We start from the raw sequence: 17,328 nt of genomic DNA, 5'->3' as shown, positions 1-17,328 counted from the left end.
CAAGTACAAACTTGTGAGAGTGCTATAAGATCTTTGCTCAGAGGAATGTGGCTTGCCAGTGAAACAAGGGTACCCTCAAATCAACTCTGCTGTGAATGGGATTGGATCTGAAAAAATGAGTGAGAGCTCTCTAATCTCCATTGTGGTTACTCATGGCAGGTTTCAGGTCATCTGAACTGAAGTATGTCCTGTTATAGGGACTGAGAACTTTTCAGTAGTTAACCCATGAATTTCATTAAATTATTGGTTATCCCCAGATGCCTTTAAACCTAAACATTCTCATGATGACTTTTTCTGCTATTTATAGTACAATTTTTATTTAACTAAAATTTATATATATATCTAAAACACATGTTATACTAGATATTTTCAGATAGGACAAAGCATGTTTTGGGGGTAGATGAGGAGCGCTTAGTAGTTAAAAATCAGGCATGTTATTGTCAGTGCACTACCTAGAAGAATATCTATTTCTGTGCAGAAAGGTGAGGTGATGATTTATGAAACATTTCCTTACTTGGGAGATTCTGATGTTAGGAAAACAGTTGTAAAAGTACTTCAGTTTACATAAAGGAGCAATAGTCTAGTGTCATAGTCACATTACAAATAATTACTTCTTTTGCTTTCTGTTTAAATTGTATATATTACTCTTTGCTCTTTTTTTTTCCTAAGGTGAGGCAACTCTTGATTGACCTCACAGATTGCAAGGACCTCGTCAGCTTACAATCCCTTATTTTCTAATTTTTTAAATTTTTGACGCCTACGGCACCTAGTCTTCCTAGGTGGTCCCTCATCCAAGTACTAACCAGGCCCGACCCTGCTTAGCTTCTGTGATCAGATGGGATCGGGCTTGTTCAGGGTGGCATGGCCATAGATTATTCTCCCCTCTTAAAACACAACTTTTTCCTATGCCGAATCAACTCAATAAGAACACAAAATCAGAAAGAGCGAAGACCCAATTTTAGCACACCGATAGTAAAAATATCTGAGGCTAAAAAGCAGAACTAACTTTAGGAGGAAACGATGGCCAAATTACTAACAACATGAAAATAAAATGTGTTTGTAACTGTGCAAGCCTTGTGAATATAGCATAGACAACTAATTGCTCTTCGTTACTTTGAATACCTTATTTCCATGGCAACCTCTGGCTCATAATACACATGGTTCTTTAAAGTGTTCAAAAATATCCTTGTAGACAAACGCGAACCCCCACTATTTTAAAATCCCAGGAGTCAGAAATGTGTTACAGCAAACTATCACAGTTTAAAATTACAATTAGTTAATGTTTATAAATATTTAGTATCTAATGAAAATAAACTTTTTTTTTTAGAAAAACATATGCAGACATTTATATTTAGTAGCTTTTCATTTTAGCATGTTTCATGACACTAAGCTTAATATACATATGACAGATTGTGTAATTATAATAACTAAATGCTTCTACAAATGGAATGGTAGAACCAGCAATAGTAACTCATGCAGCCATGTATCAGCATTGGATCTTATTTTTTCTATGAAATTAGGAGTCATTCCAGCAATTTATCTTTAATGTATTTTACCCCTATTTATGCTGTCAATGTCAGCAAATCATTAAACCCTTCCTAAGTTGGTTACATTATATGTAAAATGAAGGAACAATGTGAGCAAATGTTCCAGTACATTTTATAAATTTAGTTGTATTCATCCAGATTGTAGAGAAGGTTCTGAATACTCAAATGGCCAATAACATTTTCCTGTCTACAAAACCTTAAATGAAGTGAAGAAAAACAATATTCTTGTATTAAATAAATGAATCCAAAGCAATAAGTGGCTGTATCTATCAGAAATGCTGAAAATATTTTTGTGGTCATAATTTGGTCCTTTCCTCACTTTAATATATTGACCACGTCAATCAGTTACTATGTACCAGCTGCAAAATAGAAACGTAAATTGTAGCATTTAGTAACATACGGGAAATGCTCAGGATATAGTAATAGATATTTTAAGAAATTGAATGTAGGGATCTATTTTCTTAAGGGTACATATTATTTTCAAGGTTACATATTTTAAGTTATATAGACCAGAAAGCAATCTAATGTCTATGACTTATTGCATGATTAAAATATTGTTGTACAGCTATATGACAGAATATCAGGTTACCAGAGTGATAGTGGGAATATGATAGAAAAGAAAGTGCCAGGAATCTGTTTCTCCATCTAGAAAATAATTATATGGCACAAAATGAAGTGACTATTTTGAAATAGTGGACTCTATTTGAAAGTTTTTAGTGTCCAGGGGGAAGCCTGACTGGTAAACTACAGTTAATATTGGCGGGTTTGGGGCTTCAACATGGTAATGGCTACTCATCCCATGCCTTAAGCCTTGTGCCTGGCAGCTATGAGGATGGCAGCCTGTTTGTGGTATGGCTTGTTGGAGTCGGGGTGGCCAATTATGACCAATATCTTGTCTCCAGATATTGTGTTTATGTGTTGATTATTAAGAGTGGCTTCTCATTATCAACGTGTAGATACAGAGGCTGGAAATCATTGTTTCATTCCACTATGTAAAGAGGCCACCAAGATATTTAAAGGAGCCACATTGGGCTTTTCTGTACATTCAAAACAAGATGGTATACAAGAGAACTTAGCTATTGCACAAGCCCAAGGAGTGAAGTAGGCACAGCAAAGACCTGAGAAGATATAAGCTTTCACCTCAGGCCGATTATGAGCAGAAAATTACCCTGCAACAATCAAACAGCAAAACCTGTGGAAGGGCAATCATCTTATTTTCTGAGTTACCACATTATACGATTCAAACTAAATTTTCAACAATAATAAAAAATCAAAGCATACAAGGAAATGGCAAAGTATGAATTAAATGGACAAAGCCTTCAAAACAACTGTTTAAAATACTCAAAGATCTTAAGACATCATAGGAAAATGATGTATGAAGAAAACAAGAATATCAATAAAGAGATGATTATAAAAAGGAACTGAAAGAAATTCTGAGGCTTAAAAGTAGAATAGCTGAATTAAAAATGCACAAGAAGTGTTCAAAAACAAATCTGACACAAAGAAGGAATCAGCAAACTTGAAGATGGCACATTTGTAATTATTGAGTCAGAAAATAAAGAAGAAATGAAAATAAACAGGGCCTCAGATCTGTGGGACATCCTAAAAGAGATGAACATATGTATTGTGAGAATTCCAGAAGAAAGGAAAAGAAAAATATATTTGAAGAAAATTTAATGAAATTCAATAAACTCCAAGTAAGGAAAACTGTGAGAGAGCCACAAAAAGACATAAAGACAGAGAATCTTGAAGGCAGCAAGAAAAAGGTGACTCATCATATACAAAGGATCATTGATAAGTTTATAAGTTAATTTCTCATCAGAAACATTGGAGGTCAAAAGGCAGTGGGTTGATAATATTAAAATGGTGAAAGAAAATAAATTGTCAAATGACATTTCCTTATTCAGCAAAACTGTCCTTCAAAAAAATGGAGATATTAAGACAGCCAGAAATAAAGAAAAGCTGAGGGAGTTTATTACAACTAGATATGCTTTGAAAGAAATATCAAAAAGGAGTCTCTCGGGTTTATGTAAAGAAAATTAGATAGTAATTGTAAGCCATACAAAGAATTAAAAATCTCCATTAAAGATAAATACATGAACAATGATAAAAGTATTGTCATTTTCATATGTAATTCCTTTTTATTTCTACGTGATTTAAAAGACATTATGAATCTATGTTAGAGTGAACACAGTGTGTAAAGATGTACTGTGTGACATCAGTAACAGAAGTGAGAATAAAGCTGTATAGAGTTTGTTTTTTTCATGCTATAGAAGTTGATATAAATTCAGATAGGATTGTTTTAATATTAGAATGTTAATTTTAATCCCCATAGTAACCACAAAGTATCTAAAGAATATACAGAATAGAAAATAGAAGGGAATCAAAATGATTTACTACAAAGAAATCGAATAAAATCAAAGGCAGCAGTAATGGAGGAAATGAGGGATGACAACACTATAAGGAATAATAACAAAAAATATCAAAATGGAAAAATGACGTAGATGATAGAAGCATCACTCATCCTCTCTTGCGACCACATCAAAGTTGAGATGGAAATGGAACAAATGGCAAGTAGAGTTGCCTGGCGGTCTAGATAAACAGAAGCCCTACAACTAGGGAGAGAAATCACCCTATAAGGTTTGAAGGTAGGAGGGGCGAATATTTGAGGCTGCCTGGTCCCAAGTGGCTAAGTGGGACAGAGGCAGAGGCAGTGGCAGTTGCAGACACCTCTTAAAGGGGCCGTGTCTGCAACCGGACTTTCGAGGGGCCAGACCTGATTGTTCTGAGCACCAGCACCAGGTCGGCTGCTCAAGGGTCACCAGGGACTTACAAGAGAACACTGAGTTGTCAGAGTGAGGGCCGGAGGTGACGTTTTCTCCTGGGTAGAAGTGCTGGTGTTATCCATTGCTCCTCTGTTGAGCCCTCCCCGGTCCCAGTGTGTGGAGACAGTGCCGCCAAAGCTGAGGTGTCATGAAACTGGATAACAGAGGTCACTCCACCCAGAGGCCTCCCTGAAACTGTCTCCTCCAACTTGCGGCCCCACCAAAACATGCAGTTGTTTCCTTAGGCGAGTCCTGTGCTCCTTGCTGAGCAGCGCCAAGACACACTGGTGACAGCTGATCTTGATTTCTGGCATGGCTTCTTGAAGCAACTATAAGGACAGCAACTGGGGACTGATTGCTGACTGTTAACAGGTGGCCCTGGAGGGACACAGTCTGGGGCTAAACTTGGCCTGCAGCTGAACCCCTGTCAGGACTGTGCTGCTGGACACCTACTACACAAAGCCACACTAATAAGACCAGAAGAGTAAGGCAATTTGATTAGTACATAGAAACAGACACAGAAAGGGAGCCATAATGGGAAGACAAGGAGCAGAAACTATATGAAAGAACATAACACAAAGCAAGGAAAAATGGAGTCAAGCAATCTCACAGATGCAGAGTTCAAATCACTAGTTATAGAAATGCTCAAAGAAATTAAGAGTAGATGAACTCACTGAGAACTTTAACAAAGAGGTTTTAAAAAAAAACGTGAAAATGGAAATGAAAATTATAAAAAGGAACCAGTTAGAAATGAAGAACACATGATCTGAGATGAAGAGTAAATTAGAGGAAATCGACAGAGTGGAGAAGAAGCGGATCAAAACACCAATATAGGGGATGGGGCAGCCAAGGACACCCCACCAAAGCGGCAAGAAAAAAGTAACCAAGAGTATAATAATAATTCAAGGAGCCTGTGGGACAAAATTAAGGGTAACAACATTTGTGTTGTAGAAGTTCCTAAAGAGGGAGAACATGTAGTTGAGTTTATATTTGAAAAATTAATAATGGAAAACTCTCCTAACTTTGTGAAGGAAATAGACATGCAACCCAGAAAGCTCAGAGTCCCAAGAAAGAGGAACTCAAAGAGGCCTACACCAAGACACATCATAATTAAAATGCCAAAGGTTAAATACAAAGAATCTTAAAAGCAGCAAGAGAAGAGCAATTAGTTACCTACAAGGAAGCTCTCATAAGACTGGAAGCCTATTTCTCAAAATAAACTTTGCAGGACAGAAAGGTTTGGCAGAAAATATTCAAAGTGTTGAAAACCCAGGATGTACCACCAAGAATACTTTATCCAGCAAAGCTATCATTTAGAGTCAGAGGACAGATAAAGAGCTTCCCAGACCAAAAAAAAAAAAGCTAAAGGAATTCATAAACACCAAGCCAGTATTACAGGAATTGTTGGAGAGACTTAAGAAGAAAAAACATGTATCAAAAAATTGAAGAAAGAATGGTAATAACTACATATTTATTAACAAGTACCTCAAATGGAAAAGAATTAAGTGCTCCAAATAAAAGATAGGGAAGCTGAATGGATAAGAAAACAAGACTCCTACATACGCTGCCTATGAGAGACTCACTTCAAATTAAAAGACATGCACAGACTAAAAGGAAGGGGGTATTTAGGTATGTAAATGTTTACAACTGACTCACTTCAAATTAAAAAACACATAGACTAAAAATAAGGGGGTAGAAAAAGGTCTTTCCTTGACGGACATAGAGTACAAGAGACTCACTTCAAATTAAAAAACACACAGACCAAAAATAAAGGGGTGAAAAAAGATCTTTCCTTGATGGACATAGAAGATATTGTGAGGAATGAAGTAAGTCAGAAGAGAAAGACAAATACCACGTGATTTCATATACATGTGGAATCTAAAGAACAAAATAACAAGAAAAAAAAACAAACTCATAGATACAGAGAATATTTTGAGGGCTAATAGATGGGAAGGGATTGGGGGGAGAGTGAAAAAGGGCAAAGAAATTAAGAAGTACAAATGCATAGGCACAAAATAGTCATGGAGATATAAAGTAGCATAAGGAAAATAGTCAACAATGTTGTTAAAATATGTAAGGGGGAAGAGGGGTGCCTGATTTAGTGGCGTGACCACTTTATGAGTGATATAGATCTTTAATCACTATGCTGTACAACTGAAAGTAATATATTATTGTATGCCAACTATAATTTTTAAAAACTTCTTGAATTGTACAATATAAATAGGAGCAACTAATTGTCTATTATGCTTCAATAAATCTGGAAAAAATTTTAAAAATAAACTGGATAAAAGAATCCAACTGGCAGAAGTTCCTCCTTATCAGTAATTACTTTCAATGTAAATGCATGTACTCTTCAATAAAAAAAAAAAAACGAGATTGACAGAATGGCCAAAAAGAAACCATGATCCAATCATAGGCTGCCTACAAGAGATTCAAATCCAAAGACAGAAAGAGGTTGAAAGAGATTTGAGGTGGCTATCCTAATATTATAGAAAATAGACTGAAAATCCAAAAGGATATTATGTATTAACAAAATTTCTAGTAATTACAGTTGTAAACATTTACGGGCCTAATAACAAATCTTCGACATATATGAAACACAAATTGACAGGAACTGTTATATAATATTTAAAGTCTTCACTTTTTCACTTTACATAATGGATAGATCAATGAGAAGATAGGTAAGGAAACAGAATTTGAACAACACAATTAAGCTTAACAGACATATACAGAATGTTATATCCAACTGCAGAAGCATACAGGTTCTCCTTAAGTTCACATGAGACATTCTCTACAACAGATCATGTATTAGGCCATCAAAATGGTCCAGTGATCTATAATGGTTATAATAGATGTAAAAAGATAGATATCATACAAAGTATCTTCTTGGACTACACAGGGATGAAGTTAGAAACCAACAGGAAATCTGGAAAACTCAAATATATAAAAAACATTTAAATACTTTTAAATCAATGGATCAAAGAAGAAATCAGGAGAAAAATTAGAATATGCTTAGAGATTAATGAAAATGTAAGCATAGTATCCCAAAACTTAGGGGATACACTGAAAGCAGTGTTTAGAGAAAAATTTATAGTTGCATATGCCTATATTAAAAAAGAAGATAGGAAACAAATAACCTAATTTTATACCATAAGTAACTAGGAAAAGGTCATGATAAAAGCAAAGCTAGCAGGAGTAAGGAAATAATAAAGATTATAATTGAGAGAAATAGATAATAGAGAAATAGAGATAATCAAAGAAATCCGAAGCTGGTTCTTTGAAAAGATCAACAAAATTGAGTAATCTTTAGCTAGTTAGCAATGATAAAATGGAAAAGATGCAGTAACCAAAATTAGAAATGAAAATAGAGACATATTACCAACCTTATAGAGATAAATATAAGATAATATTAAGAACTTTTGTATGCCAGGTTAGATAACCTAGAAAAAGTAGAAAAATTCCTTGAGACATGTAAATTACCTAAATGGACTCAAAAAGAAATAGAAAATCTCAACAGACCTATAACAAATAAAGAATATGCTAGACCAAATAGTTTCATCAGTTATTTCTACCAAACATTTAAAGAAGAGTTAGCACCATTCTTTTTCAATCTCTTCCAAAAACTGAAGAGGTGAGAATACTTAACTTTTTCTATGAGGCCAGCATTATCATGATAATTAAGACAGATAAAGCTATCAAAATTAAAGACAGCATCCCCTATAACTATAAATGCAAAAATCTCCAACAAAATATTAGCAAATCAAATCCAAAAGCATAATAAAGGAATTATTTCTGATGACTGAGTGGGATTTGTCCCAGGAATACAAGGGTGGTTCAATATAAAAAATTCCAATCAATGTAATAATACACATTGACAGAAAGAAAGAACACATCCCAGTCAGTGCAGAAAAGGCATCTGACAAAATTCAACCCCCTTTCACTATAAGAACTCTCAGAAAACTAGGACTAGAGGAAAAATGCTTCAGTATGTAACGGATATTGATAAAACATCTATAGCTAATATACTCAATAGTGGAAGAACGAAAGTTTTCCCCTTAAGATCTCAAACAAGTAAATAATTTCTGCTTTCACTACTGCTATTCAATGTTGTCTTGGAAATTCTGGCTAGAGTTATTAGACAAGAAAAAGAAAAGACATCTACATTGGAGAGGAAGAAGTTAAACTATATTTGCAGATGACATAATCCCATATGTAGAAATCCCTAAAATTTCACAAGAAAGGTACTAAAGCTAGTAAACAAAGTCTGTAAAGTTTCAGGCTACAAGATGTATTTCTATACATCAGTAATGAACAATCAAAAAAAAAAATTAGGACCACAGGCAGGATGTAAACATAAATGACAGTAGGAAAGGGCTCATTTAAAGTTCTCTGATTTATAATGAAGAATAGGTTGATTTAAATGGGTCTGCAGTAACTCCTAAGAGTAACAGTGATATACTAGGCAATGATCAAGCTTTATACATTATATAAATTGAGAGCAATAATGATAACATTACCTTACAAAACACACTGAAAATTTTGGAAGGAATCCTAAAGTCATGTAGAAACAATGAAACTTAGAGATGGTGTAATAGAATTTCAAATCCTGTCATCTGTTCTTAGTTTCATTTTGTTTTTGTTTTTTTTGTTTTGTTTTGTTTTATACAGGAAGGAGCCTAATATACAATTCTAAACTATGGTCCCGCACCTTACAATACTAAAATCCTAATGGAGAAATATAACACAGCATTTTGTACAAATGGTTTAGAATAAGCAAAAAATATATATCAATAACAAAATAATAAAAACAACAAATTCCAAAGAATTGATATACCAATCCTACTGGAAACTAATTAGTTTAATTACAGATTGCATTAGTGATGGCAATTGTAAAAATCATGAATGAGAATTGATCATTCGATGCTGAGGTATATCTAATAAATGAAAAGCATAAGACCACATTTAACTATGGGTAAAAATAGTGATCGTCAATTAATACTTATGATTTAGAAAATTCTATCTCTATATTTAAGAGTTGAAATATAAAAATGCTTTATATGAGATTGAAATTTAGGATAAGATAGTAATATAATCTTATCACTGATCTGAATGAAATTTGTTCAAAAAGATGTATTATTACCACTAAATAGTTTTTAAATTGGCAGATTATGAAGTTTCAATGTTTGAAATATAGGTTGAGTGTTAGATGATGTATGAAATTGGACTAGAAAGGTTTTGAATACAAATACTACAGAAGAACAGATTAAAAAGACATGTACTAGAGATACAAGAAATCAGAAATATGTTTAATAATAAGACATTTAAATATCCTAGAGATCAGACCACCCAATAAATATTTCTTGATGGAACAAATGAAGTCTAGATATGACTAAGTGGTGGTGACAGGTCATCATAAAAGGATAGAAAAAAGATCTTAGGAGCCAAAGCTGGGAGAACACAATATTATGGTTACCCGAAATACATATTTATTTTATATACAAAACACAGAATGTCTTGATAGGACTTTGAGGCTTGGAAAACAAGACTAAAATGCAGAGATATAAGATGTGAGACAAAAATTGATGTGTTTTCCCCAAATGGTAGCTAGGATAAGAAGAGGACTCCCAAGTTAACTTCTCTAATGATGACCATTTATATCAAGACTAGTATAATAGAAATCTAGGAATACAAATTACACTTTAGGAAAAGATCAAATAAATATAAATTACAAATAAAGGTGTGAAATTCAGTTGGTAAGCAATGATGAATGATATAATTAAAGAATTACGCAAATAGAATAATATAGTAAGCCAGATTATTTTATTAAAGGTAACTTATATGGAAATAAAGATTAGAGCAATACCAGTACACAAAACAACACAACTTTTGTGCATCAATAACATTGCATGGAAATAAAATAGTATACTTAGCTAGTGCATAGAAACAATGAAGGCAATGGATAAGCAAACTAAAATTTATAACTGGAATACAGGAGATTCTAATTGGACCAAAGTAAGAAGGTAAGCAAATAATGGTTGTGATGTTAAGAAAAACTGTGATATCAGGATTGGAAAAGTTATTTGCCCACCTAGTAATTCTTATGAATAGTAATCTGATGTTGAAGTTTTATTTGTTTGTATGATAGAAATTAAATACTCTTCTAGCTGTAATTGAATTATGTGGGAAATAATTTTATGTATATTCTCATGGAGAAACAGTCTGCTGAATGATTGTCACTGCTGCATCACTCCCACCACAGATATGGAGTCTAGGATATTGAACAATGTATCTGTTTCTGAAAGGCAATACCTTAAAATGTTGGGACATAATAATTTAACTAAAGAATTTGATATGGAGTATTTTAAATGAAAGATGAAAATGGTATAATCTAGACATGTATTTTTTAAAAAGGCAAAGATGGTATAATCTAGATATATGTAAAACTAAAATATGAGAAAGAAGATTCACCCAAGTTATATTTTCCTATAATGAAACCATTTCATTGTTAAAGGAAGAACTAGAGAAAATAGCTCCCCATTCTGCTCAACCTTTCATAAGAGTACAAAGTGACAGAATACGATTATCATTCTCTCTTGATGAAATGGAGAAATTATAGAAACAGTAAGATATAATGATGGCAAAGCATTTGCCAGAGACTCAAACATGTACTATTTACAGTTATGTTGCCTCTTGTCTGGGGTAAGTAAAATGTAAAGGGCAACCTTGAGATTATAGCAAAAAGTGGACTAATTGAACTCATTTTGATATTGAGTAAATGTAAGATATTATAAGAGAAAATGTGATATTATGTTGATAATAATCTTTAATAGTAGCAAGTAGATATCAAATAAGGCCTAAATAAAAGAGACCTAAACAAAGAGATTTAAGGATGAGACATCCTAGGGGTAGATTGTGATGTATAAAAGAGGATAGGCTAAATATTGACCTGCCAAATAGTGTCTAAGTATAGAAAAGAGGCATGCAGGCTTTTTCTCTTCTCCAATAATCCCACCCTTCATATATTACTCAGTGACAGGAAGGGGAGTGAGAAAGAGAGAGGGAGGGAGGGGAAGAGAGGGAAGGAAAAGGAGGGAGAGAGAGAGAGAGCAGAGAGACAGAGAGAGAGAGAGAGAGAGAGACATATAGAAAGAGAATATGACACAGTGTGCACAGTGAAAGCATATTCTAGGTCCCTGGGGGAAAATGTGGTTTCGAAATCGTGTCCATAAGCTCAGGAAGAGAATCTGTGTTTATTTCTTTCTTTCCCAAAGATAGTTTACCAAAGTTTAGACGAGAATGTCTGGCTATTGAGACCAAAGCACAGAGGGCCTGATTTAAGTGGTACATTTGGAGGTCTTAGGCTCCATACTAGATCTCAGCTAAATGAAGATTAAAAACACAGGCACTTCCCAGTAAGAGTAAGACAGTGTTGGCTAATCCCATACTAAGCAAATGTATCACTATAGGGGAACAAAAATTCAAATGACTGGATTTTTCCTAAAAAACTGTGGGAGCAAGAAGAGAAATGTACATCTTCAAAGTGCTTAAAGAAAAATCTGTCAATCTAGAATTTATACTCAGTGAAAATGTCTTTCAGTAAGACGAAATACAGATATTCACAGATGAAGAAAAAGTAAATAGGATAGACTATTCTTTTCCTATTGAGTTATGTAAAGTATGCTTGACAGTTAAAAGACAAAATTATAACATTGCCTGATGGAGTTTTTGATAGATGTCATAGATAAGACAGGAATGATAAGGGGAAGATAAAGTTACCGATATAGTGGTAAGGATTCTTCATTTAACATAGGTGGTAAAATATGGATTTTAAGTAGGTTGTTAAAAATCAAACATTTATAATATAATCTCTAGAGTAATAAGTAAAAACTTTATAAAGAGATATACTCTAATCATAAATTAAAAGAGAATGCTGAAAAATAGTCAAGTAACCTAAAAAAGGCAGGAAAGAGGAAACATAAGAATGAAAAACTGGAAGCAAACAGAAAACAAATAATGGTGGGCATAAATCTAAAACTATGAATTACACTAAATATGCATGATCTAAACATTCTAATGAAAAGACAGAGATTAGAAAAATGAATTTAAAAACATGTCTCAGCTATATGCTGTCACTTAAAATATGAAGTTATAGATAAAAGTAAAAGAATGTACAGAGACATGCCACCAAAACATGAATCAAAGAAAGCTAGAGTGTCTACAATTACATCAGACAAACTAGACTTCTAAGCAAATTACCAGCGATAAAGGACATTATGTAAAAACAAAAATTCAATTACCCAGGAAGACATAGTAATCCTAAAAACAGAGCTTTAAAGTACATGGAACGAAAACTTACAGAACTCAAAGGAGAAATAAACAAGTCCAAAAATATAGCTGGAGAATTCAAGTCCTCTCTCATTAATAAATACAACTAGAAGGAAATCAGAAAGGATATAGATGAACTAAACAATACCATCAACCAGCTGTATCCAACTGATGTTTATAGACTAGTACACGGAACAACATCAGATGACATATACTTTTGACAGTGTATCTGGAACATTCCCAAAAATAGACTAATAGGTCATAAAACAAACCTTAGCAAAAGTAAATGAAATCATACAAAGTATGGACCCTAATGGAATTAAACTCTAAACAAATAAAGATAACAATAATCTCTAAATACTTGGAAATTAAGCAACGCATTTCTAAATAATGGCTCAAAGAAGATGTCTGAAGGTAAATTAGGAAATATTTTGAATTGAACAAACACGAAAATAAAGCATATCAGAAATTCGTGGAATGCCACTAAAGTAGTGCTAAGAGGGAAATTTTGTAGCATTAAATGCTTATATTAGGGAAGAAAAAAAGTTCTCAACTAACTAACCTAAGCTTCACTCTTAAGAAACTAGCAAAAGAAGAGCAAAATAAATCCAAAGCAAGCAGAAGAAAGGAAGCAAATAATAAACATAAGTGCAGAAATCAATGCAATTGAAAATGGAAAAATAATAGGATGAAAATCTAGTTCTTTAAAAAGATCAATAAAATTGATAAACTTCTATTTCAACTGACAAAAAAGTAAGAAGACGCAAATTACCAATTTCGAAAACAAAGGAGAGAATATCAATCTCTATGGCAGCCATAGACATTAAAAGGAAAGTAAGAGAATACTACATATAACTCTACATGAATAAAATTTTGAATTTAGATAAAATGGACCAACTGTTCAACAATCAAAAATTAAATAAGTCACTCAGCATGAAATAAATAATATGAATAGTTATACAACCATTAAAAAAATTGAATTGATGATTTAAAACCTTCCCCCCCAAAATTTCCAGGACCAGAAGTTCTCATTGGTGAACTCTAGCTAACATTTAAGAAGAAATAAAACCAATTCTACACAATCTTTTCCAGAAAATAGAAGAAGGAATAGTTCCCAATTCATTCTATGAGTCCAGCATTATCCTGATTTCAAAACTAGACAAAAACAGTACAAGACAAACAAAAAATCTAACCATGGACCAATATCCTGCATGGACGTTGACATAAAAATTTACACCAAATTAATAGCCAATCAAATCCAGCAATTTATAGAAGGACTAAAACACCACCACCAAGTAGAGTTTATCTTGGGAATGCAAGGCCCACTCAATATCCAAAATTCAATTAATGTAATCTGCCCTATTAATATCTAACTATGAAAAACATGATCATAAATACAGGGAAAACATTTGACAATATTTAACAGCCATTCATGACAACAACTCTTAGTAAACTAGGAATAGAGAACTGCCTCAACCTGTTAAAGGGCATCTATAAGAAACCAACAGCTAACCTCATACAATGGTGAAAAACGCTTTGCTTGCCCCCTAGGTTGGCAAACAAGGTACTGATGTCGTGCTCACCAGTGCTAGTCAACACCATACTACCAGTGCTAGCCAGCGAAATAACACACACAAATTAATTAAATAAATAAATAATAACATTAGAAATAAATAACATTAGAAAGGAGGAAATAAAAATTTACCCAATGCACAAACAAGATAATCCCAAGTAAAACAGTCTCATAGAACTAATGAGTTTAGAAAAGTCATAGGATACATGGTTAGCGTGCAAAATCAAGCATATTTCTATGCACTAGCAATGAACAATTGAAAGCCAAAGTTTTTAAAATACCGTTTGTAATAGTTTTCACCCAAAATGAAATAAGTTAAGGTTATCACATTTAGTAAAATATCTACTTTTATTACTTATTGCATAATTCTTTAGTGTAAGCACATCCCAAGTATTTTATTTGACATACTTATACTAAAAGTCATTTATTCTTTATCTGAAATTCAAATTTAACTAGACAAATTACATTTTTATCTGGCAACCCTAATTTAGAAATTAATGTAACAAAATATGTACAGGACTTATATGCTCAAAACTATACAACGCTGATGAAAGAAATCAGACGATCTAAAGTAATGAAAGACAGGATGTGCTCACAAATTGGAAGACTCAACATAGTGAAGTTGTCAATTCCCCCAAAATTGACTTATAGATTTTATACAATCCCAATAAAAATTCTTGAGAGATATTTTGTAGACATAGACAAGTTAATTTTAAAATTTAATAGAAATGTGAAAGAACTACAACAGCTAAAACAATTTTGAAGAAGAATGCCTGATACGAAGACTTACTCTAAATCTACTGGAAGTACGACAATGTGACATTCAATATGACATTGAAGGGATAGACACCTAGATCAATAGGGATAGACACATAGAACAGGGAGCTCAGAAATAGACCTCTGCAAATACGGCCAACTGACTTTTTACAAAGATGCAAAAGCAACCCAATGAACAAAGGACAGTCTTTCCTGCAAATGGTGCTGGAAAACTAGGACATTCACATGTAAAATAATAAACCGTGACCAATACCTCATACCTTACCTAAAAATTAACTTAAATGAGGCGGGAAGGGCTGTTCTATGGGGCCATTCCATGGATACCATTCCATGAGAATCATTATCGTTTACCAATAAGAATATATTATCTGTATTTCTTAAATTTAAAATCATAATGTTCCAGGACTTGACTGTCTAGGAAATGGCAGAGTTGTACAAATGAAAAAGATATTTGCTTTGTATGTGTGAGGGCCACATGAATTGGGGCGGGAAGGCATGAAAATCTTTGAACTGCCTGAAAGAGGTGTTGCATTCAGAGCGTTCACAGGGACACGTTGCCTAGCCTCTGTAAGGAAAGGGGGAGATTGTGAGGAGAAAGAAAGATGGCTGCAGTGAGGCTCCCTCCCGACACCCTTAGCAACTTCCGAGTGGAAGTGAGTCAGCACTTCTCCCCTCAAGCAACTATGTGCCCATATGCATGTGCGGGCTCCTATAACCTGACACTGTGCCACTCCTGTTAACCCGTGTATATAAAGATGCTGCCGCCTCATGGGGCTGGCTGTGCCCTTGCCGGAATAAAGAGCTGTGTCGCAGTTGCCTACAGCTCCCGTATTTTCTTCCAACTGCCCGAGCCTCATATCCCTTATCTCAGTACCTCGAATCTGCAGCAATACAGACATTTAAAGGAAGGAAGACAGGAAAGGGGAGAATACATTGTATTCTACACACACGTTGCCATGAGGCATTGCCTTCTAGACCTCTGAGAAGAGAACACAGAGGGGCTTTGAGACCAGAGGGGTCACCACAGCCTCAGAACCAGAGAGCCTGGAGAAAGTAGATAGTTCGGTCTCATCCACGTCAGAACATTAAGAACGGTAACAACAACAAAAGCAAATATTCATTCAACAATGTTTACTCAGTAAGTATGTATGGAGCACCTACCATAGGCCAAGCTGTGTCCATGGGAGTGTGGATGTAACAAGCAGGACAAAGTGCCGATCTGAAGGAGTCTATATTCTAGAGTATGGATGGCAGGACAGCCCACGTGGAGACAAAGAAGTAGGCACATAAATGAATAAAGAAAATAAACAGGTGATGAGGCAGCCAGGGACTGAGGCAGGGGGCTGGGAGGGGCCATTGTACAGAGCCTGGTAAGGGACAGCCCCTCAGCAGGTAACAGAGGACTCACAGCCTGAAGTAGTGAGGGTGAAGTCCTGGCTCTACGGCTGGAGGTCAGAGGAGAATCTTTGAAAGACTCAGAGTCTGGGACCAGTTGGCCAAAAGGAGAAGAAAGTGCAAAGAAGGAAAAGCAATGTCAATTCACCCTGCCTGGTGTTGGTATAGCATGGGGACCTGAGCCCAGCATGACCCAGATTTCTACAATATAATGCAGAGACAAAAATGAATAAGAGATTAAATTTTTAAAAATTAATCCTAGTGGTCAAGGCAAAAAGCCTTAGAATGAGAAGGATGAAGATCAAGATGCTTTCCCCTGGGGCATTCTCATGGATGCCCAGGGCCAGAATTGATTGATTGGATAATATGAATTTTAGGGATGGGCATTCTTGGAGACTGGGCATCCTATAAGCTAAGACAGTAGACCCTCAAAAGTCCCTCTGAAGCAGTCATCATGCTCCAGGCTATCCCACCATTGTGAACTTGTCAGGGTTATGGTGTTTGAGGCTCATTTTCCCCACTTTCTGTTTTAATTTCCTTCTGTGTCTCAAATTACTTCCATAATAGGTTTTCTTCCTCTTACCCCCATATTTGCTTTGAAGATCAAACTTCCTAAGATGCTTGGAGATCATGAAGGTGAAGCTGACAGCCCATCAGAGGACATGATTAGGGAGGTGCTTCTCTCCTGGTGAGACGAGACTGACAAACCCAAAAAGAAAGCAAAGAGCTGGTGGCTGGGAGTTTCTGACACTGGGCAGCTGAGCCAGGCTGGCCAGGATTTTTGGCCATGAAGTCTGTCCTATTACAAATCAGGCCCTCCTTCCCGAAGGTATCAGCCAAGAAACTTGCCAGATGCCTGGAATTTCAATAACCAGCTGCCAAATTT

At 34.8% G+C, this 17,328-nt stretch overlaps 1 pseudogene; it reads right to left on the bottom strand.

The window, feature by feature from the left end:
• Positions 1–754: 754 nt before the first annotated feature.
• LOC112483989 lies at positions 755–873 on the bottom strand (annotated as a pseudogene).
• Between the last annotated feature and the right edge of the window lie 16,455 nt (positions 874–17,328).

Source organism: Pteropus alecto, unplaced genomic scaffold (assembly GCF_000325575.1).
Source record: "Pteropus alecto unplaced genomic scaffold, ASM32557v1 scaffold166, whole genome shotgun sequence".
In the NCBI taxonomy this organism is placed as follows: Eukaryota; Metazoa; Chordata; class Mammalia; order Chiroptera; family Pteropodidae; genus Pteropus; species Pteropus alecto.
This window is presented reverse-complemented; position numbering and strand designations above follow the sequence as displayed.